The sequence below is a fragment of the Phoxinus phoxinus genome, assembly GCF_949152265.1.
Source record: "Phoxinus phoxinus genome assembly, chromosome: 10".
Classification (NCBI taxonomy): Eukaryota; Metazoa; Chordata; class Actinopteri; order Cypriniformes; family Leuciscidae; genus Phoxinus; species Phoxinus phoxinus.
Window position 1 is genome coordinate 17,708,139 of NC_136885.1, and position 19,369 is coordinate 17,727,507.

Consider the following 19,369-nt stretch of genomic DNA (forward strand, 5'->3'; position numbering starts at 1 on the left):
TCCACTTTGTTCGTTTCTACCCAAGAGTGAAACGAACGAAGCCTGAATTCCTTCAGCAACTTCACTTTCAACCAGCCTTCAAAGCGCCCGCGAAAACGTGCTCTGGCAACGAGCACGCGCCCTGCTTCGAAGCTTCAAGGAAGAACGCACTCTGCTCCGAGAACACGCGCAGGCTGGACACAGCTCGTCACACACAAACGAACCTTTTGCAAGTATCAAACTCTAACGAGTGTTAATGTTTTAAGGTTTGTTTCGATTGATGGCTCTCTCAAAGGTCTGTGATGTTTGCTGTTCTATGGTCACACGTGACCATTTTCTCTCTCTCTCTCTCATCCTCTCTTTATCTCTCTCTCTCTCTGTCCCGCAATCAAATCGAGCGCGTGCCCCAGAGCCCTCTCTCCCTCTCTCTCCGTTCCGCATTCAAATCGAGCGCGCTCCGGCCCTCGATCTCATTCTCTCTCTCTTATTCTCTCTCCCAAACGCACGACCAAAAACCTCTGTAAATCGCTCCCCGCGCGTGCGAGGTGTGCGTTATTGCTCTAAATAGCACCGGCTTAAATCAGAGCAATCTCTCTCTCTCTCTCTCTCTCTCACTTTCTCTCTCATCATCTGTTACCCGTTCGTCCTGTTTGTTAACTGTAAGTAAATGTACATAGACATATAAAACGTATAATCACTGTGTGTAGTCCGTTATATTCTGTAGTTTGCATTTATTAAAACAATATATTCAACTGTTTCTGTGAAAGGCTTGTAAAAATACAAACGTCAATGAGATGGATCAGAGCTACCGCGCTCCCTGTTTACTACAGTAAGTAGTTTTAATTTTATAAACACCAGAAATATTAATGTTCACGGCCAGAAGGTTGATGTTTCTTGGAGTTTGTAAGGGATAGCTTTATTGGGAAATTGATAGTTTAATCGTCGTTGCTGGACAACACCGATTTGATGATCACATAATTTCCCTTAAAGATTATCCCATAATCGATCTGAAATAAGACTATTATGAATGAGGAATTATAATTCGTTGTGATTGATTATTCATATATTCATGGTCTATTTTCAATTTCGATAATTTAATGTAACTGTAGGCTAATATGCAAATATTAATCATATTCATGATTAGTTATTAAAATTCCCTATAGATCATTTGAGTTAATTCATACGGACCAAGAGTCCGAGGCATAAGGTCTACACTACCATAGAAAGGTGCTGCCTATGGGGGGAAACCCACTAGGTTTTGGACTATGGAGACCTGAACTAAAATAAACAAGATTCATTTAAAATCAAATGTGAAAAAATATGGACCTTATCAAAAATATAACCTTTCGACAAATAAAACAAATGAAAATGTGTGTAAAATAAATGTTTCTCTCTAATACACATGGCCACAATTATTGGTACCCCAACAAATCATTATGAGCAAAATCTCTGAAGATCTCTGAAGTATATTCCCATTCATATTTACAATTTTTAGCACAGCAGTGTGAAATTTTCCAGCCATGGCTTCCTGTTTCACAGGACTATTAATATGTAATACCTTAAACATCCATCACAATGAGTAAAACCGAAGAATATAGTTTTGATGTGCAGAAAAAGATTGTTGAGCTTCACAAAATAAAAAAATAAATAAAAAAAAAGCATGAAATTTCCATTTCAACTATCAGGGAAATAATTAAGAAGTTCCAATCAACAGGAAATGTTCTGAATCTGCCTGGAAGGGGACATGTGTCTAAACTGTCTTGATGCAAAGCGGGGAGGAAAGTTCGAGTGAAAGTACTTGATACTCTCCAAGGATCACAGCTGGAGAATTGCAAAAAATAGTGAAACTCCAGCATATTCGTGCCAGACACTATTACATCTCGAGTTCAATGGTCAGATAAATCTAAAAAATAAAAATAAAAGTATCCCATACATTTACATACAGTATAGCCTACTGCTGGATCTTAAATGTTGTGGGCCTTTTTTATTTTTAGGTCCTGGACATCTAGTTAAAAAACATGGCATCATGAAATCAAATAGCAACAGATAAAACAAATCCAAACCATGGCTGCATCTGCAAATCTTATAATGGGACTTGTTTTGGATCTTCCATCTGGACAATGATCCAAAACAAACATAAAAAATAAAAATAAAAAAAGGGTTACTGAGCACAAAATTAAAGTTCTGCCATGGCCTTCCCAGTCCCCTGACCTGAACCCTATTGAAAACGTAAGAGGAGAGTGTATCAACATGGATCTGGGAATCTGCAGGATCTGAAGAGATTCTGTATAGAGGAGAGCTCTCTGATCTCTTGTCAGGTGTTCTCCAAACTCATCCGGCACTAAAGGAGAAAACTCTGTTGTTGAAAAAGCTGTTATCTTGGCAAAAGGAGGCTGCAAAAGTATTGAATAAAAGTGTGCCATTACTTGTGGCCAATGTGTATTAAAGAAAAACATTTCATAATGAGAATTTCCCCCCCATTTCCAGTTCTTTTATTTCAATGAAACTTTAGGTTTTTATGATTTACTGTATTTGTGATTTTATTTTTCATATTTGCCAAGGGTGCCAATTATTCTGGCCACTTTATGTATCCAAGTAGTACATGTGTCTTCTTTGAAACACAACGTTAATCTGAAATTAAACCTTTAGCTTTAATTTAAGCCTCAATTTAGTCCTGCAGTAGCTCTATAGTCTTCCTCCAGGAAATCAGCTTATTAAACTCTGGAGGACAAGACCAAGTCTAGGACTATATAAACCACGACAGAGAAAGCAGATTACTGTTCATCTGGTTTAAAGGGCCATATAGGACTAGGTTCAATCTCTGTTTAGGAAACCGTCCCTATATTATTTTATTATTATAATATTAGCGCAGTTTCCCTAAATATATTCCCCACATAAAATATAGACTATCAAAATTCATTTTAATTCAGATATTCAAAACATGCTCATCATGAGAAAGCTGTTATCAAATGATTGTTTACAAATTGCATTTTTATTTTGAAGGGGGAAAAAATCTATCTGGACAACAAAATGAATGTCATTGATCCTTTGAGCAAACGGAGGTATCTTAAACAGCAGCATAATTAAATATCTTGAAACAGTTTTTGCATAAGAGCATCTATGATGCCTGAAAGCTTTGGAAAATAGCTTCAGTCTTTCTAAATCCTAGAAGCTTTACTGTATGATCCATTACTACCCTACATTTCATTTGCTCAAGCCATTTCCAGCACCTTCTATGGCCTCCCTCTGAGTGGCTTGTCTTTTGTAGTAGGGTGAGATGGGTGAGCCTAAAACGGCCGAGATGAGAGAACCCGAGTTCACCCGCGCTCTTTTCTCTTATGAAGGAGCGCTGCCATTGATTTTGCAGTGTGAAGGACTAATAAAGATGGATCTTTTTCAGAGAAGGGCTGAAATGAGGGCCTACAGGTAAGAGCTGCAGACAGGCACAGCCACTTGTCCTTAATGGAAGATTGATTTTAATTGTGACACCACCTGATTGGCCCAGTTCAAAACGAATGAAACAGAAAAAAAGAAATGGAAATGAAAAGCAGAGGGTGACCAATGTATTTTCTCTAAAGCAAAAGCACTTCAAAAGCATTACAATGACTCAGAAAGGGATTTTTTCTCTCTTCAACATTATGTTTTTATGTATTATGGGGGTAAAAGGATATCATTACTGTCACGAAGAAAGCTTCAAAAAGGTCTGAAATAATATCTGTAGTCATTTTCTTTTCCCCTTCCAAACATTTATTTCCGAAAAGGTTTCAGTCAAATTCTTTGCTCTCAAATCAGCAATTTATTTTAAATCTCTCTGAAGCGGCACATGGAACCAAACTAACATGTTTCTTTTTCTTTTATTTAAAGTGCACCCTTGACTTCGGAATGAGGCACACTCAGACTTAAATATTAGAAGCTAAATGGCTAAATGATCCCGAGTTTTGGAGAAAAGGGTTGTAATGAAAGCTTTCGTGCACATGGCTCAACAGAGCTTGAGGTTTTATTGCACTTTCTGAATCAGATCACACTGCTCTCAGAAACCGATCAGTTGTTGAGACTCAATAAATGTCTAACAATGCTTGAGAAAAGGAAGTACATTGAAAAATACATTGGGTGCCGGTAGCTAATCACACGAACACACCGAGATTCTTGGACATTTCACTCACGAATCAGAGATCTACCCTTTTCAGAGAAAATCGAAAATGTCATTTAAACAGTCTTACAGACATTCTGGAATATAATAGAAGCATTGTTTTTGATTTTGAGTCTATTGTTGGTTTGAAACCATGTCATTTATCAACTATTTTTATTTTGTGCACCATCCGTCTGCATTTTTCCCTTTATATATTTCAAGTGTTATTCTTGGTATTCTCATCAATCAAACCAGGAATTTGTTTTATGCTTTACTCAGCACATTGCGCCTCAGCACAGCACAACAATGCACTAGGAACTAGTAAATATGCCATTTGTAAGCAACACCATTTATCACATTTTGCATACTCACGTGCAGCACGGCAGATTATCAACTCAAGAACACACTGGGATATAAGAAGGGCATTAAAATGCATTCCCCAGTGTCCTTAAAAATCACTGAGCAAGGAGTTTTTTTTAATCTCTTTCACACATGGACCCAAACACGCACGCACAAATACACCTGACAAGCTCTTATTCAGATCAATACAATCGATCCTCCTGCCAGTGGACCACTGAACTGGAACTGATGTCATATTTGTGATGTCGACTTTTAGGGGAGGTCATTTCATTCTTGCCATTCGCTGCACAATAGGGGGGGGGGGGGGGGGGGGGGACACTTTAAATCTCTAACATTACAATAAAGCTGCTATTTCATCCTCACTGTCGAACCCTCCTCATGTCTTACAGTGGAACAATCATAGTTTTATTTCCTTGCTTGGCCTTTCCAGCTTCACTGAAAGGTGGTTTGCAGGTGGTTCTCCAGACAAGTAGAAATAAATCTGGGGCTTATATTGAGGGATATTCTCACAGAATCTGATACTTTCGTTTGGGCAAAGTTGCATAGACATTTACCAGTCCCGACAGGGCCTCATCATATTTCTGAAATCCCGCTCTGTTTATTCCTACAGTATCATTTTCATTCATCTTTTCAATCTGTACAGAAGCTGATAAGACCAGCATGATCTTTCTGTGGTATCATATAATGGTGTGAACGTATGAAGTAATGCGACCTAACTAATAAGAATTGGCAGGTTATTACTGGAGATGAATGAGGATATTACAGAGCTGCTTCTTACTGTTAACAAATCTTCGAAGGTGTATTGCTGAACGTTCCATTTTAGTGCAGTGTAAACTCTCGTAATGCTTTTGGACACCTGTGCCTGTCCCAATACGTGTAGCCCAGACAGAAGTAACAATAGTCCACTGATATGGCAACAGTACTGGTTGATGTGAAAGCAGCAGCTGCCTTATTCATTCAGACTCTGGATAGGTGAGAGTAATGTCAATTAAGCATTAAAATATTCAAAAAGCCATAAAACATGCACATATGTAGACCAGCAACCAAAGATGGAAATAAACCTTCAATTAAAGTTGAATAGAGTTTGGCCAAAAGTGTTTTTGCTCTCAATAAGGAGTAAGACAGCAGGACAAAAGGACATGCTATTCTATTAGAGCAGAGACACATCCATTATGTCAAAAAGGATTTGCTAAACCTGTGGAGAACAGTCACACGCTGAGGAGATTACATAACACCTCTAGTTTTCAGTTTCAAATGTAATGCTGAAGGGATAGTTCACCCAAAAACAAAAGTTCTATCATTATTTACTCACCCACAAACATAGCTTATATGATGGGTCTTTTTTGTGGAAGAATATCATGTTAACGCTTCTCAAGATATTTTAAATAGTGTACAAGTCGCTCTTTTCCACACAATTACAGTGAAGTTTCAGGCATCATAAGCATAAGCACAATAAAAGCATCAAAAAAGAGAGCCATATACGTGCGAGCAACGTGCCATATTGTGCAGTGGTTGAGTTCTGAGGGTTCACCCTCAAGTCATCCGTGTATATGACCTTCTTTTTTCAGCCAAACACAATCGGAGTTATATATGAAAAAATATCCTGGCTCAGCTTTATAATGAGAGTGAATAGTAACTAAGATTTTGAAGCCCAAAAAAACGCATCCATCCATCATAAAAGTAATCCATACGGCTCCAGGGGGTTAATAAAGGCTTTCTAAAGCGATGCGTTTTTGTAAGAAAAATATCTTATAATTATAAGCATTATTATAATTCAAACTATAATCACTAGCTTCCAGTAATGTACTTCTGCGCATTCATGAGAGAGTCGAGTTACGGCGTACGATGCGTAGGATGTAGGAGAAGCGTAAGCTTAGGTGAGATTACACCTCTCGCGGCTAATAGTTGCGCTTGTTGCCCACAAATAGGACTGGGCAACAAGCGCAAGCTCCTCTGACATTTCTCTTTTAAAATGATAATTTTAGACTTCTAATTCATGACCAGTGTTTTGTTTTGCTCTATCCTCTACGCTTCCGTGTTTGTTGTGTGTTGGGTCAGAGGTCACTCTTATTATTCCGGAACTAGACTCGCGTACGGCTGTAACAGGAAGCCAGTGATTCTAGTTTATAAAGTCATAAATATGGATGTTTTTCTTACAAAAACAGCTTAAAACAAAGCTTAAGAAGGCCTGTATTAACCCCCCGGAGCCGTATGGATTACTTTATGATGGATGGATGGAAACCTAAGTTATTATTCACTCCCATTATAACGCTTGGAAGAGCTATAATATAATCTGAATATACAGTAATTCCAATTGTGTTTGGCTAAATAAAAAAAGTAATGTACACCTAGGATGGCTTGAGGGTGAGAAATTTTAACCTTTAGATAACTTTCATTTTTGGGTGAACTTCAATTCTGATTCTGCAACACTTTTCTCGCATTCCAATCTGGACCCCAAATGTGAACGAGAAGCTCAAATAGGCCTATTACATGCCTGCCCACAAAAACCCATAAATGCACTCCATTTACTCAGAAGAGGATATTCAGGCCCGCAGAGCACTGTAGGAAGTGTATATGGTGGGAGTGTGTGGTGATGTTATTCATAGTTCACTGGGCTGTTTAAGGGCACATCCCTATTCGTTTCAGGTGATGGGGGGAGTCGGATCGTCCGAATCCACACACAATGAAGGTTACACAAGAGAAAACAAAAACAAATGAGTGGAACTTTATCTAATGGGCAGTGACAAAGTAAGGTGGGCGTCACAGCAATAAAAGGCTCATATTGTCTGCAAAGCAAAAACACATGTACGATCACTTCAAGCGTACCATTACATGACCGGCAAAACAAACAAGCTTAAAGCCTTTTAAGCCTAAACAACTGTTACAGATTCATTCCAAATGCTCACTCATGCACACACTCACACAGCAAGAATAAAAATACTCACAGAATGAAGCAGACCTTGTCAGGAACAGAGTGCCATGGATTGCCGTGGTAACAAGTGAACGCAGTCCTCCGGGGAATCGCAACACGTCTTCTAGGATGACAGGTTGAAAGTCAGAGAAATGGAGTGGTGTGGAGAGTCTCAACGGAGAAGGTATTCCAGATAGAAATGATCCATCTGAGAGCCCTTCACAAGCTGTGATTCTTATAATAATCCATTTCGATGGGACAAAAGTAGTTTTTTTTTGTTTTTTTTACAAAGCTCAAGCACTCAGAGGAAAAGGAACATCCCCAATGGGCATCAAAAATATGGTGACAAAAAAACTGAAGTGTCACTGTTACTTATTTATTTATTTGTTGCTGTATCCGTCCCTCTCTCTCCCGCTGTTAATGTTGACCCTGCCAGCTCTGACACAAAAATAGGAGGGAGCGGCAATAATGGCCAATTCTCCGAATTCTGCACTCCAAGAGACAATCACACGCTCTCGCACGCATATTCGCACACAAGCGCACTCTCCTGCGCACACATAACGGCTTCAGTTCTCCTCCGACGTCTAGCTGCCTCTTCCTGTCAGCTCTCCGCACAAACTCTCATCCATTGCCGCACAGGCCTTTTGAGTCTCACATACACGCACATAAACACTTGAACTCAAACACTCCAAGACCAGTCAGCACTTTTACCCTGCTTTCCTGTGCAGCCTTACTCTAACTTACACGTTATTGCTTTTAGTTTCACAGAGAATCGTTCTTCTGGCCCACCTGCCACATTTGATGAAGGGAGCATTGACTTGAGCAAAGAAACTAGAATAGATTAAAAACATATAGTGAAAGATATCAAGTCTGAGAGCAAAAATCCTCCAGAATAAGTTAAGCTGAAGTCTCTGAGAGGATGAAATGATTAAGGAGCCCAGCACTCGGGTGGAGATTTGGAGAGCGGCTCACGCTCCGTTCTCCCAAACCCTCATCAATCCAGCTATCCCTCCAATTCCCACGGCTCCTCCCTTCAGGAGTTCAGGAATGAGCTTTGGCACACCAGACACTCCCTCTCTCTCCTGCGAATGGCACCTCTAGGACAGAGGCGGGTCGAGTTGTGGCTTCTCCGAGGTCCGTGGAAGGAAACAGGCTGACGCCGGGGAGAGGAGAAGAGTCACATCTGTCGCCACGCTGACAATTTCCTCATCAGCTCATCAGAGTCTTGTGGCCTTGCGTTGCTTAAGACCTGAGGAAAAACAGAGAGAAATGTGCATGATCTATTATTCATTATGCTGTAGTATAGACGGCAACCTTCAATGCTGATATGACACTACGAGAGTTTTGAAATGCCATACCGATTTTTTCTGAATTAAAACTACAATTTCATTATAGTACTTACTGGCTCACATGTCATCACACTTACAGTAGTAATTCAGTTACTGTTACACCACACATTTATATCACAGTATACCAGTGTCAATACAATTCATGTAATGTTATCGAATGGATGTGCTCATATTTGACAAGACCATTACATTGCAATCAATATCCAATCAAAACACAGCCTCGTTATCACACAATAAAACCAGTGAAGTAGTGTATCATGACTTAACTGACATTAGCTACTACTAATAAAGTCAGGGAGAGATAGTCATAACCCTATTTACATCCTTAATGCATGTTCCTGCTCTTGTAATGAATGATTCATTGGTGCGCATTATTCCAAATCAAAGAAGTATTTAATAAGTAATAAGTTGACTTGTAAATCTTTAATTAAAAACAAACATATTTTCTTTGCTGTTGGCTATCAGATATGTTAATCAATAGCCAAATGACTACTTGGGCATTGTTTTAACAAACTAGAATTCAAGTTTGACTATCTGGCTCGCTGTTCATGATCCAACCATTTGCTGTTCGGATAAAATTTATTCCAAAATCTTTTTTGTATCATGTTTGACTCGAAAATGAATATTAGAAACTAAAAATGTGTTGTGAATGGGCTTTCACTTAGACTAATTTTTTTTTTTTTAATAATAAACAAACATGCAACAGACTAAAGATTTGTATCAGATTTGAGCGGACTTGGGCATGGGTTCCCCGACTGACTAATTGCAGGTGGTCATGTCACATAACACCTCATCAGAGACTGTTCTATAAATATGAAAAGAGCAGGTAATTAAAGGTGGATCCCAGGCGTGGAGCTGTTCTATCCAGATTATTATTTCCATACAATTCTCCATGTCATGCTTTGATTATGAGGGTGACTCTCTCATCAGCTGGACTGATATGAAGGGGAGGAGGGGGAGAGGAAAGGGGTGAAGGGAGGGGGGGGGGGAGAGTGATGAGAGATGGGAGAGGAAGCGACATGGACGGTGGCAGAGTGAGAATGAGACGTTAAAAAAGAACTGCATTAAAAAGATGTGCTCAGTTAGAGAAAAAAGAGGACAGGAGAGGTCGCAGAGAGGTGTAGAGACAAAGAGGAAGAGACAGACAGAGACAGAGGGACAGTGAGACAAGGGTAGAGACAGAATAAGGGAATAACTAATGGGGAGGTCAGTTATGCAGCTCTTGCAGCACAATTCATATTTGAGCAGTACACCCTCAGAAACCAATTACAGTTGTAACCCTTAGAGGGCAAGAACAAAGAAAAAACAGATTTTTCTAAACATTATGACTCAAATAATGTGATTTCACATTTTTCTTCACTATATAGATATATAACTATATATATAAAGCTTAAAATATGTCAGTGCCATTGTTTTGTCTCAAGATGCAGACAAGTAATGTTTTTTCTAAGGCACATTTAAAAGCTACTTAAATGTCCTAATTTAACAAAGGCCTAATCCTGGCTTAATCTAAGCCTTGTTTGTGAAACCAAGCCATAGAGGTTTAAGGTGCGGTCACATTAGCGAAACTTTTCAGGCAAAAGGGCCCATTGTCTATTGTCAAGAGTGTAGTGATGTAGTATGAAGCATGTCACACAGAAGTCAACTACACACTCAGCAGATTTTCTGTTGGTCAATGCGACGAATCCACGTGACCAACTTGACGAAATCTACAAAAAAATATTTTAACCTCACATGAAATTCCCGTTCTTGTGGGTTCCTATTGAAAACTGGATTTTGCTATTGAAAACTAACTGAACAACAGTAAATGTGACCACGATTTTATTGTTGGGATCAAACGCAGAGCAATATGCCAAAACCAATTTAAAACATTTTAGCAACAGAGCAATACCCTGGCAACCAGGAGACAGAGAGAGGATGGACTGAATGGGAGGGGAAAGGGAGGAAAAGACATATAGAGGAAGGAAAGACAGAGGCAAAAATGGAAAAGGAAGACGAATAATGGAGTGAGTTGGAAGAGATAGGGAAAAGGAAGGAAATGGGAAAAGGAGAGAGAGAGAGAGAGAGAGAGAGAGAGAGAGAGAGAGAGAGAGAGAGAGAGAGAGAGAGAGAGAGAGAGAGAGAGAGAATTGACATTCAGACTGCCTCACTGGTGAAAGAGTAAACAACATTTTTTTAAATCTAGTTTTTAAATCACCTTTTATTTGCAGCTTTTTTTCTGCTTCTAATTTGATTGATGCTCTAGCTTAAATTTTACAATTCCGCTGAATTAAATTACACAATTTAAATTGACAGTTGAATCCAAAAAACTCATGAAAGAATAATAGAAGTGGAGAGGCAGAAAGAGTGAAGGGAAGTGAGAGGGCATCTCTGTGAAAGGTTTCAGTCCTGACATTGGTGTCACTCTTGCTTATCACACGTCACTCTCAGGAGAGACTTACTCAAATATGCCTCTTTTCTTCTCCATTTCATCCCTTCCTCCTATTGCTTGGGCCATCCATCCCCTCAGCCCCCCTGCTCTCTCACTCCTTCTACCAACACAGACAAGTCCTTCTTTATACTTGCACACCTATCCGCAAAGGGCTGAAGGCCTGCTGACCCACAAACCCTGGAAAACAGTTAATAAGGCTAGAAGGGATGACATGCAGAGGAAGATGGACACTAAAATATGACCAGGCCTGAACTGTGACCTTTTTAAAGCTCTCTAAAATGCTACTGATCAATACACAACCATACACACACACATAATCCTATGGGAGCATTTAGCATGTTAGCACACTGTCACTTGTGTGAGAGTGAGGAGGTGAGATCTGGTGTGTGTGTGAGTGTATCAGGTTGGAAGACACAGAGACAAAAGGGTAGAAATCTGGATCGATGTAATGTGAGAAATCCACATCTGAGGCACCAGACAAGAGCTGCCATGTTCTCTTCACACACACACACACACACACACACACACACACACACACACACACACACACACACACACACACACACACACACACACACAGAAGTGCAAAAAATGTGAAAAAGAGCGCATGTGAGTGAGCTGGATCTGACGCTTAACAGTGAGCAACAGTGTCCACCACACAGATATAACAGAGAGACACACAAGCTGCAGTGCCAATGTGTGCAACAGGAAAGATTTCTGCCTTCACCCTGAATATAAACTAAGTGGAAAATCTCAGCAAAAAAATATCCGTTTTTTTTTTAAGGATCCTCAAAAAGATCAGTTGACTTGAGAGAAAAAAACTTTCTTGAATTAGGCTAAATGTATATTTCTTGCCCTATTGGTGGTGGGGGTATTTTAAGAATAAAGGGTAACAATTTAATGAGGTTTATGCTTAAAACAAGAAAGAAAAAAATGTGGTAAGAAACAAAATGTACTTAATTTAAGACATATTCTCCCCAAACAACATATCTCTATTACCTCAAAAAATAATAATTTGAAATAAAATTGATTTAAGTATGTTTAGACTGAAATACAAAACAAAAATACAAATGGACTGCATTTATATATTTTGGCATTTATTTGTTGTTGCTTTAAGCATAAATCTTCTAAATAAATTGAAGTTATGTTTAAAATAAGAACATCGAAATGTCAATGGGGTAAAGAAACCTACTTCAACATAAATATTTTTCATCTTGTTTTAAGGCTGTTCGAATGATTTTCCTGGAATCCCAGGCAAAATACTGATTAAGAAAATGATTATTTCCAGGGTACGAATGAGGAAAGAATCAGGATGGTTTAGAGAAGAGGAGAGAGGCAACCAATACTACCAAATTTCCAACAGAAGAAGACAGCCAGCTCTCTCTGACTCAGACTAGAGGATGGAAGAAGAATAAAAAACAGGGAGATCAGGGAAGAGGGGAAGAGGGGAGAAGATCTGAACGGTGCACTGAGATTTAACGAAACCGCAAATGAGAAATTCATCAAGAGTGATGCCAGAGGACATCTATGACAGGGAGATGAAGCAAAAAGAGAGGACTTCAGAGAGAGATCTAGAGAAAAACCAGAGAGCTAAAGAGAGAGCCTGAGAGGCTGTTGAAAACTCACCCCTGTGTGAGAGTGGTCCTCCTCAGGTTAACACAATCCCTGCTCTGTGGAGCCATTCTGAGCAGAGCCTGTTTGGAGCACTGCACACTGTCTACAGAATACCAATCACACGCCGGCAACACACACACACACACACACACAGTCAGTCAGTCATCGGCATGATATACTCTTTCACTCAGTGTTTTAAAAGCAAGGCACCACAACACCGTAGTTGTGCTTTATGAGCTGTGAATAATACAGTCATAATGGAATAAGCAGTGATCTGACACACACACACACACACACACACACACACACACATACCCTCGGTGAGACAGTTCCAATGACGACCCCAGTGATGGGGGACAACAGGCCGATCTGCTCAGGAACTGAAGATGAGAGAGGATCGTGTGAAGCTCCTTCGGTGCGCCTCCTCTTTTCCTTCTGTCTTCTCACACACTCTCTTCAGCGTCGAGCATCAAGAGGCTCTGCAATGTTTCTCTTCCACCCTCTGTCCTTTTCTCCTTTGCTTTCATTTCTTTTACAAGTCCCTGACAATGTTCATAGCTGTAATTCCAAAGCACAGCAGTGCAAGCTGCATTCACTCCAAACCCCCTCCCTTCCTCATATGCGCTCTCTCTCTCGCTCGCTCTCTCTCTCTCTCTCTCAGCTCATTGTATCCCCATACCTCCTCTTCTCTCCCTCCAATCCAATCAGCTCTTACTCCTTCCTACGGCCCTTTTCTCCTTTTCTCTCTCCTCCTCTTCTCTTTTCAAAGACAAATCTCAGCCAGCATCAGTGAGATCACCATCTTCTTCAGACAAGTATTTAAATAAGTGAAGAAAAGCGTCACAAGCGTACAACACTTGACGTGCCTTGCAGCACAGGTAGCAGACGTCACAATGCCAACTCAGACTACACACACACAGATAGTATTTGAAAATGCAGAACAGGCTGACTAACAGATACCCAACAGGTTATACATTTTCTACAATTCATTGAAAACTAGTGATTTCTCTATTTTGTATATTTTTTTATTTTAGATGTTTTAAATTTAGTTTAATTCAATTTAATTTAATTCAATACATATGTATATGCAGAAGCCTATATACACATTTGTATATTATAGTATTATTTATATTAATGAAAATTACGTATTTATTTTATGTATGTTATATTTATAATATAATTTTATAATAACCTATAATGTATTTTATTTTATCTTTATTCTTATACAAACAAAAAAAAAAGTTTCATTTACGGAAAAAAAACCCTCAATTCGTTTATTGCCACGAGCACATTATTGACAATACTGAACAAAACTATTCACTTTTAATGCTCTGATAATCATCTTTTGCGTGTTGTGTCTCTTTAAGGGTTGTCGTATGCACCTGTTGTTAAAGCAGGAGTCCCCCTCACTGCAGCCCTGTGTGTCTACACACAGGAGATTCATCCCGCCCTTTCCCTCTCTCTCCCTTTTCCCTGAAACGGCTAAATATGCATTCAAACAGCTGTCTCCCCACCTCTGCTCTGCAGCTCATCAGCACAGAATCCCCTTTTGATGCAACCCAACACACTCTCCAATAAGACACAAATCTGCGCAGGGATGACGCGTTTGAAAGCCTTGTGTGTTCTATACCTGTAACCGGTGGTAAATCCTTGAATACATTCCTCATTTCCATAAGATTTCCTTGTTAGTCTTAACAGAGACATGCAGAAACCCAAGGGTACACGGCTGAGAGAGAGAGAGAGAGAGAGAGAGAGAGGGGATGGACTGAATGGGAGGGGAAGGAGAGACAGAGGTGGAAAGGGAAAAGGAAGAGGAATGATGGAGTGAATTGGAAGAGGGCTGAGGGGAATGGAGGAGGAATAGGGAAAAAGAGGGAATGGGAAAGGAAGAGAGAGAGAATCGACATTCAGCTGTGCACTGTGCCTCACTGGTGGAATAATGATTAGCTACTCAGTATTCAGTCACACAGCCTCTACAATAAATGGGGGAAAGGGGGGAGTGTGTGAGAGAGAGAGAGGGAGAGAGAGAGAGAGAGAGAGAGAGAGAGAGAGAGAGAGAGAGAGAGAGAGAGAGAGAGAGAGAGAGAAGAGAAAGAGAAAGAGGAAAGAGAAAGAGAAAGAGAAAGAGAAGAGAGAGAGAGAGAGAGAGAGAGAGAGAGAGAGAGAGAGAGAGAGAGAGAGAGAGAGAGAGAGAGAGAGAGAGAGAGAGAGATGGTATAGTGGTGTAACGAGAAGGACGGCAGACAGAGAGCGCGTGTGAGAGAGAAATAGACCCGACTAGACCAGATAAGCATGACAAACCTTTCAACAGGAGGCTGTGCACACATGTAGCCATTTCAAAAACACACATGAGCATAATATGGCATTTCCAGACACTGCCGAAGCCGGCATATGATAGCTCTCTTAAGCATACCCCACCTCATTCATCACATTTAGCCCGTCTCTTGCTCTCAAAACACACAAAGACAAGGGGTCAGAGTAATCCACGAGGGCCAAAGCATCATTTCCACATACAAACAAGCTCATGTTTCTCTTTTGTTAATGAATACACTGCAGATCGGGCAGCACATACACACACTGCAGTACGGATATAGCACACACACATACACAGAGGGGCAACACACAAGGGGGAACACTCTGTCAAAGTCACAGTAGGTACAGCTACCTCAGCAAAGAGACAGATGCAGAGAGAGAGAGGACTTATATACACACCACAAAAAAAAAAAAAAATGCATCATCGTCCAAATATCTTTATAATTTAAACACAAAACAAGCTCATCGCAGCGAAGTCGCTCACTGAATGAGTAAAACTGCTGTAGAGGAATTAGGGTCAGGCGTTTGCGGTACCAGACACCCGTAGTCTTTACTCACTGGTGTACTGTAAGGTCAGCAGGTTCAGCTCAACACTGAATATGCAGACTCACGGATTGTACTTATGTAGCAATCACACATTCATATTCAAGGTTCAGTACAGGTTCAGCTCATCAGCATTTGTCCATAATGCTGTTTTACCACAAAAAATAATAAAAATGTCACTCATTTTCTTTAAGGCAAAAGCAAAACTCAAGGTTATGCTGAGGCATTGTATGAAGGATTTATACAGCTATTATACTATTTGAGTTGTAAAGTTGTCCTTGTCATTTTTACGGTGGTTTGACGTATGGCAACAAAAAGTTGTAAAATTGGACTTTACACAACTTATTAACTTCCCACATAAAAAATGTTTCACACTATATCATGTTAACACATATTATTTATGTCTTGAACAGGGTTTGAAAAGTACTTTTTCACTCTTTAGACAATTTAGCAACACAATTATTTATTTACTGGCCATTAGAAGTGGCCAAAACAAAAACATTAGGAATAAACCAGATTGAATCAAGTAATCACTTAGATTTAATATGTTTATTATTAAATCTGTTTATGAATACCATAGGAATAAAATATAAATACAAAATAAATTCTCAATGATTCTTATAACAGCATTTATTTTCATTGTATTTTTTTTGTTGTAATTTAAAAACAATGTATTTGATTCAATGTGTGACCCTCTTTACTCTCTCTTTTATGTTGGAGGCTCCTGGTTTGAAGGACATTTTTTTGTCAATTTATGAATCATAGGAGGAAAATCAATCATAATCTGCCAAACTGGCTAGTGAGTGATATGCATTACCCACCACTGGTTGATTTTCACCCACATTTGGTGGGTTGCTGGGTGTTGATTTCAAACCCATGGTCTTAAAGCTAATAGGCTATTACTGAAACAGTGAACATTTTAATGTTTATGGATTGGCCCCATTCACTTCCACTTTAGTGGCCAGATTTTTTTGTTTTTGTTTTTGAAAAAAGGGAGTCAAACGTGTCAAAATTAATTGTTGTGGTAATCAACATCATGCTACAAATGCTGTTGACTGAGCTTAACTTGCACTGAACCCAGAATATTCCTATTGGTTCTATAACAACATCCATTATAGCCCTTTCTGCCCGGTTCAAAAGCAACTGTGTTATCATCAACTATGTTGTTAACAGAGGGTAGATTGAATCAAAAGCATTTTGCATAAATCGATTATCTTATTTATTTGTCCCCCAAAGCAGTTCAGTGCCAAAAAAAGAAAAACTCCTGGTGCATCTTAAATTGGCAAATTGCACATTTACATGAAGGTCACGCAGTAATTGCTAGACAAAGTCTGTAAATTAATGAGCTGGGGAAGATATCTATCAAATAGTTATTTGGGAATTCAGTGCAGGGAAGGAGAATGCTGTTTTGATATCACTGTCTATCATTTATGGGACTAATCATAATGATGCAGCAGCTTTATGGGGGAGGAGTTCAGCGGCCAGGAGTAAATTGAGGGAGCAAAGAACCGAGTGCAGGCAAACGCTGTGAGCTCCAGTAATGGCTCTACTTAGCCTCAATCTCATAATGAGCTGAGGTAATGGAGCTCAACTCAAACCTCATTCAACTAGTGAAAATTCATGACGAGATTTGCAGTTAAAGAGCCCAAAGTGCTGGTTTCACTGCAGTCATCGCTTACATTGCAAACTGCAGGATCATTTATTATGTTTGTACTCAGGGGAGCTGGTTTAGAGAATGTCATAAGAAAAGGAGAAAGTCAAAGGGATAGTTCCCCCCAAAAAATGAAAATTCTGTCATTAATTACTCTCATGTTCCAAACTGTAAGACTTTCGTTCATCTTCGTAACACAAATGAACTGAAGATATTTTCAATGAAATCTGAGAGCTTTCTGTCCCTCCATTGACAGTCAACGCAACTACCACTTTGACGCCTCAAAAAATTCATAGATATCGTAAAACTAATCCATAAGAATTTAACAGTTTAGTCCAAAATTTCTATGGAGAAGAGACACGATCGTTTTATATCATTTAATTTAGGCTTTTGGTTTACATGTAAACATTGATTGGCAACATAAACATGAGCTCAACCGAACCAGCTTGATGCATGAGAACAAACCTCATTGGTTCTTGGAGAAGCTCTAATGTGCTGCGTAACAAACGAGAATGAACCTCATTGGTTCACGAACGTCAAGCGAACATGCTTGAGCTTCTGTTGATGAACGTCGTTTATGTGAGTAAAAGCCTAAATTAAATCTGTTCAGCATATAAAGCTGTTGTGTCTCTTCAGAACATTTTGGACTACGCTTAATTCTTATGGATTAGTTTTACAGTCTCTATTAACTTTTTGAAGCATCAAAGTGGTTGTTGCGTAACGTTAGCTCTCAATGGAGGGAGAGACATTGCTCAGACGAATTCAAGATCAACGATATAAACGAAATTCAATATTTTCAAGATGAACGAAAGTCTTACGTGTTTGGAACGCCATGAGGATTTTGAGGAGTATTTTATGACAATTTTAATTTTTGGAAGAACTATCCCTTTAAAACGCAACCCCACGTTGTTTCATTTGTGCCTGCACAAAAACAGGACTGGTTCTCAGCACACAATTCTGAGGCAGATTGGCTGGACAAATTAGGCCTCTTTCCTGCAAGTATCTGGCCTTTTTTCCCCAGTCGCCGCACACCTGGGATCGCACATTATAAGTGCGCCATATATCTCTATGTTGCTTAGAAACCGTAAATAGTCTACAGTTAGGAAAATTAACTACAGCTGAATAATTGCTTATTTTTACCTGTGTTTAATTGTGGTGAAACAGTTCTCTTGAACAGCAACACTACTGACGTTCCAAGAAGTCGCCAACATTTTCGACAGAAAAATCTTCAAGTTCATCAATCACGCGCTCAGCTTCCGGCTATAGTATACCACCAGCAGTGTTGCCAGATTGGGACGGTGATTTCCAGCCCAAAAGCTCACCAAAACCCGCCCACTACAAGTAAAAACCGCCCAAAATTTTACTACCAAAATAATGTGATATAATTGTATGGCCATGTCATTGAGAAGCACAATTAGTATATCCTTAAAACAAAATAACGATGCTAAAAAAAAAAAAAAAAAAAAAATTCCCAGGAAAACGGATAAAAAAAATAAAAATAAAAAAAATTCCCAGGAAAACGGATCAAAACGGATTTGACACTGTCAAAACGGCAATCAAGAAATTAACCGATGACTTTAACCCTCGGAAGTACACAGAACAAAACGCAGAATTTAGCAGTCAAAACTGATTAATCGTGGATTCAAACCTTTTTCAGCCGCTGTCAGGGACAAGTAGAGAGTGCATGCAGTCTGGACGGTGTAGAAGTTGCAGATGTCTGGTTAGGCTAGTGTGCAATGTGCATATGACCATGGAAAGGAGTCGTCCCATATTCAATTTCAATTCAAGTCATTCAACTGTGCTCTCATCTTTATATTCACCATCGAGTCATCAACATGTGTACGTTTTTAGAGTTGCTCACTATCTCACTCTTTACTGTAGATGCAACTTACTGTATGTCACTTTAGCATTAGCGATCACTTGAATACAGTCAGCTACAAGTTATCGCGCTAAATCACGTCTTCCTGCTGATCGCTCGTTGATTGGCTAAAAGTGCGTGCTCGTCGGTGACGTCAACACCAACGCCAGCTGACTCTGCACTGCATGGGCGTGTGTGTTGTAATGTCATGGTGACTGATTTTATGGACTA

General features: G+C 39.5%; 1 protein-coding gene across 3 annotated transcripts in view; it reads right to left on the reverse strand.

Moving 5' to 3' along the window:
* grik5 (glutamate receptor, ionotropic, kainate 5) overlaps positions 1-18,542 on the reverse strand; it is a 76,634-nt gene extending 58,092 nt beyond the window's left edge. Inside the window, exons 1-3 of one of the 3 annotated variants that reach the window (XM_079627137.1) lie at positions 13,089-13,879; positions 12,786-12,876; positions 7,414-8,628 (exon numbers count right to left, since the gene is read on the reverse strand). The gene's annotated coding sequence lies outside the window, so the exon portion shown is untranslated. Of the gene's footprint in view, positions 1-7,413; positions 8,629-12,785; positions 12,877-13,088; positions 13,880-18,420 lie in introns of those variants that run through there. The other 2 variants (XM_079627138.1, XM_079627136.1) reach the window with 2 other exon arrangements.
* Between the last annotated feature and the right edge of the window lie 827 nt (positions 18,543-19,369).